Genomic DNA, 5,640 nt, shown 5'->3' on the forward strand with positions numbered 1-5,640 from the left:
CCTACTTACTGCAGAGTAACAAGGAATCAACTCTCATCCCTCCTGGCCATGGCGGGCTTCCATTACCGCTTCATACCGCAATTCTTCACCACTGGCAGGTCTGGCAATCATTGAGTAAGAAACCCATTCTGTACAGTCCAAACTTTGATGAACATTTTATTCTGCCAACAGATTGTTCCGACAGGGGTCTGGGGGCAGTGCTTCTCCAGGGACTGCCAGACGACCACCATCCAGTTGCCTACATCAGCCGGAAACTGTTCCCCAGGGAGGTTAGTTGTAACTGGTGTCCATTTTGTTAACCTCTTGTATGTTATTTGGTTGGCCCGGCCACTGTACAGTATATGTTCCCCCATGTGTCACTGGGGCAGGTCAGTTTGTTCAGTTCACATCGAGTTTAGTTGTTTCAGTATGTTGAATTGAGTTATATTTTGTTGACATCTCTTATAGGCCTCGAATTTAGATTCTTGGTTCACTTGGGTTTTTCATTTTTGGGTAAATTAAAACCCAGGCTTTCATTTACAAACTCCTATTTCCTCATTGCCTCACTCCCTGGTCCCCGACCAATAAACAACGAACAAATGAGTGCGAGAAATGTACGGACAAAACACACACGACAATGGCGTCTTTGACGTGGCCGCTGCTCAGGGAGGGTGTCAGGTGTCTCACTCACACTGTGCGGGAACAGCAACACGCCAGCCGGTGCCAGCGTGATCCCCTACTCAGACAACGTGCCACGATAACTTTTAATTAATCGCTGCATGCGCTGACACCCCCACACCAACCAATCCGCCTGATGCAACATTTGGACGAACCTGACGGCACCCTGCCGATGAGCATCTTTCAAAATAGCGCTCACGACATCACCCAAATATAGACAAACGAGGAATCAGCCAACTTTTACAGCGACACGCGAGGAATAGAGAAGAAAAGAACAATGTGGCCAAAATGCTCTGGGATGTTCTTCTCAGAGCAATTTTCGGCCACTTTAGATTCCCCCTGCCTCCAAACTTACATTTTGGTTTATTGTTTTTTCATTCCAAACTCACAACAGCCTTCCCTTGCATGGTGTGTAAACTGTAATAAATCAACTACCTTGCAAATCGGGCCGATGTTTTTGTGCGGTGGACTTGCAAACTGTCAATTTAGGAACAGTGGGATGGTATCATCACCACTGTCATTCATTTGGCCTTCACTCAAAAACTGGTAAACCAAGGGAGTGGAAAGTGAAACGCTCAAATAAAACTTAATTGACGTTTTAGTTGTCAATGCTTTACAGTACAGACAGATAGAGAGTAGTAGAGTAGTCGAGACATAGATAGACAGACAGACAAATATATACTGTAGATACAGTAGATAGATGGATAGATAGATAGATAGATAGATAGATAGATAGATAGATAGATAGATAGACAGATAGATAGATAGATAGATAGATAGATAGATAGATAGATAGATAGATAGATAGATAGATAGATAGATAGATAGATAGATAGATAGATAGATAGACAGATAGATAGATAGATAGATACATAGATTGATTGATTGATTGATTGATTGATAGATAAAAAATGAAGAATTAAGAAAGGTAGTACAAGGTGATGGTTGATAGAAAAACATGCATTCATATGGATAAACATAGAACATATATATATAACATAAACATATAACAAAAATTATATTTACAAAAGCGTAAACATATTAAAATATTTTGAAATAAAGCAACGTATGTATAAACACAAATGGGTGTGACACAAATGATAAAAAAAAGATGTGCGGGTCTATTTGGTTTAAGCATTTCATCTCCAGAAAATCACCACCTTCAATGGCTGTTGTGACACTTTTATGAACAATGTTATATGACAGCGTAATGGAAAGCCCAAGTGTAATTATAAAAATAAATAAAACTGATGCTGTGTCAATCATTATTAACATTTAACATTATTTTTAACATTAACATTATTAAATAAAATATTTACTGACTATTTTTTTAATGGCTGTTGGCTGATTCTGCCAAAATCAAACTATTGATCTTGTTTATTGATTGGTTTCACTTGCTCCGCCGTGTGAATACTAGCTGTAGAAACCCACTAATTGGTCATCAATGAGAGCGCTTTATTTTCACTTCTTGTCAAGTTTATCAACCGATCAGAACAGTTGGGATTTAGGAAGGCTGTTTGGTTGTTTCTCTGGCAGAATTCTCTGACATAACACATAAAAAAGTATGACGTATAACAGAAGTAGCTTATAGTTTCATATACAAAGATGAAGAGATGGTGACATTTTTACATTTCTTCATGTTTATGTATACCCTCAGCATGGGGTATGAAGTCTCTTCTTGAAGAGAAGGTTTGTTGCTTTTAGCGTTGCAGTGTTATGTTTGGTCTTTTATTTTCGGTTAATTATCCAGATGGACACGGAAATTTCGCACCGCAGCGCTTCATAGCTTTTGAATCCGACTCTCTATACGAATGAATGGACTTCTTATTTGTTCTTGTGGTTTGTCGTATTTGGTGTGAAGTGGACTTTACTTTCAGAGCAACGTCAAGCTGCCTCGTAGGCTAATTTAAACTTGGAAGCAATTTTCATGCTTGCCTTTTCCCCGGTATTTTTTATTTCTCACACAGTATTGAGTTTTAGGGTTCCACTTCCTTCCTTCCTTCCAGTGCAGCTTTCTTCTCCAATACTCAGTCACACTATACATCCCAGACTCTTCCCTTTCTGCTCTATTTTTCGTTCTTAAAGCAGGAGAATTGTCTTCGGCTTGGAATGCCAGCTAAAAGGCAGAGTGTCGTTTTTCTGGCACAGCCCTAGCTTTTGCCCTCACCCCGTCCGGTAAAAAAAAAGATTACATTTTGATTTGGTTCTCCCAGTTCTCTCTGTTATGTCATGAAGGAAGATGCTCAAAGCCCTGGAAAGGAGAGAAAGGGGTTTTATTGAATTAATTGAACTGCTGGGAACTCCACACCCTGACTTCCCCATCATTAGCCCACCGGCTGATGTACACCTCGCTGGAGTGATAAGCAGTAGAGCCTAGCATTTTAAAGTAAATCTAAGAGGTATCTGTCAGAAATGACTTTAAAATGGCTCAGTTTGAGTGTTTTAGCCTGTGCTTTTATGTAAGGAAAAGGTATTGCCAGTGCTTCAATAAAGCTAATATTTCAGCACTGTACAATCATAATGATAAATTAACAACCAAGAGAAAGGGTTTCAGCATCTGATGAATTTGCTCGGCTGTGCTCCGTGTGCGCCTGGATCCTGGACTTCCTCACAGGCCGCCCCCAGGTGGTCAAGGTGGGGAAGTACATGTCAAGCTCCCTCACCCTGAACACAGGATCCCCCCAGGGCTGCGTCCTACGCCCCCTACTGTACTCCCTGTACACACATGACTGTGTGGCCAGGTCCAGCTCCAACACCATCATCAAGTTTGCTGACGACACCGTGGTCGTGGGCCTCATCACCGACTGCGATGAGAAGGCCTACCGCGAGGAGGTGGCTGACCTGTCACTCTGGTGCCAGGACAACAGCCTCCTCCTGAACGTCAGCAAAACCAAGGAGCTGATTGTGGACTTTAGGTGAGGATCACAATCGAGGACGCACGCGCCCTTGTTGATTAATGGGACTTCTGTCGATAGGGTGAGCAGCTTCAGATATCTGGGAGTCCACATCACAGAGGACTTAACATGGACTGTTCACACAGACACTCTGGTGAGAAAGGCGAGGCAGCGTCTCTACCACCTCAGGCAGCTGAGGAAATTCCGGGTCTCGGTGAGGATCCTCAAGTCCTTCTACTCTGGAGCAGTGGAGAGCATCCTGACAGGCAACATCACTGCCTGGTTTGGGAACTGTACTGCTCAGGACAGGCGGGCCCTGCAGAGGGTGGTGCGTTCAGCTGAACGTACCACTGGAACTACCCTCCCCTCCCTGCAGGAGTTATACACCAGGAGGTGTAGTAGCAGAGCCCGCAGGATCATGAAGGATCCTCACCACCCCAACAACGGACTGTTTCAGCTGCTGTGGTCAGGAAAGCACCTCCGCAGTCACACAGCGAGAACAGAGAGACTGAGACGGAGTTTTTTCCCGCAAGCCATAAGAACTGTCAATGCTGAACTCACCAGGGGTCCTAACACATAGGCTCCACTACCACTTCCACTACCTACTGTACCTACTGTACCTCATACTGTGTCACTGTTCAGGGTTGTTCGTGATGCCGTATTGCTGCGCCGTACTGTTGTATACTGTGCTGTATTATCCCAAACACTACCTCACTCTATTCACATTCACATGCCACTTTAATTCACATGCCACTTTAATGCACATATCTGTATATACATAGGCATATTCCCTCTATCTATTCCATTTTATTTCATTTTATTTTTATTGTATTTTATTTTATTCTATATATTTTTATTTTATTCTATAAGTAGTCAACTTACTGTATTACGTTTTAGGAGTCAGTTAGTCGGTCTATTAGAAATGTTTTTTTTTTCCCTAGGACATATTGTGTGCTATCACCGGGTGCGTTGCATTACATTTCACTGCATATATGTATGAAAGTATGTATATGTATGTGACAAATAAAAATCTTGAATCTTGAATCTTGAATTTGCCATTAAATCATTCTTTCTTTTTTTTTTAAACCTGTGCTGTCAGTATTTGTATGCCATTGCATCTAGGACAGCGTTAGTCTGCAAGTGGAGTTCAAGTTTTCAACCTGCAATGCAACTCTTTATTAATTCTTAAATCATCAAGAACTGCTGCAATAACTCTGTCCTGTGGACGACCTGTAGGATGACGAGGGTAGTTTTTTGTTGTACAGAACCACCACCAACCCCCCTTTTTGGAGAACCATCTAACTGTGTTTTGGTCTATAAACAACTAATCACTACTGCAAGAGCGGGAGATTCACCACGGGTGAGACAGTTAAACACAGAACTAAAAACGACATTGACATGGAAACATAAACATTGGACAATAACATGTATTGAAAAACAGAGTTGATCAGGCCCAGGAAAACTGGAAACAACAACTGGGCACAAGGCGGAAAGGAGAGGGATGCAACCAGGAGGGTGCTGGGGTGCATTCGAAGCAGGTGTGGTGGTGTGTGCATGTGTGTGTGATGGGACCGCCTGTATGTGTGTGTGTGTTAGGTGTCCACCGGTGAGTGTACAGGACTTATTCCAATTGGTTCTGGTGTATAAGGTTGGTATTACGTCGTGGTGCCGCCAGGTAGACGAAAGGGCCCTGATACCCCCCTCGAGCTCCGCAGCTGCGTAGACACCCCACGGCTGCAGGAAAGCCCCGATCACTCTGAACTGCAGCCACAGAAGACCCCCGGGCCCCCAGAGAAGCCGGAGCCCCGGGGAGCATAACCCAGTCCCAGGGAGCACGTGGAGACCCCGCACTGCAGGGGCGCACACAAACAACCCACCCCCAAGTACAGGCACATGACACAGCCGCAGGCAGAGAACCCGGACCGCAGGCGGCAGACAGGGACCGCAGGCCCGGCTCCAGGCCCCACACTGACAGACCGACACCCCGACCAAACCGCCCGCCCATGGGCATGATCATGTGCATGGGCATGGGCCAGCAAGCCGGCAGGAACCCCATGCACCCTCCGCACGTCCTGCGCAAGGGTGAGGT

The sequence above is a fragment of the Zeus faber genome, assembly GCF_960531495.2.
Source record: "Zeus faber genome assembly, chromosome: 5".
Lineage (NCBI taxonomy): Eukaryota > Metazoa > Chordata > Actinopteri > Zeiformes > Zeidae > Zeus > Zeus faber.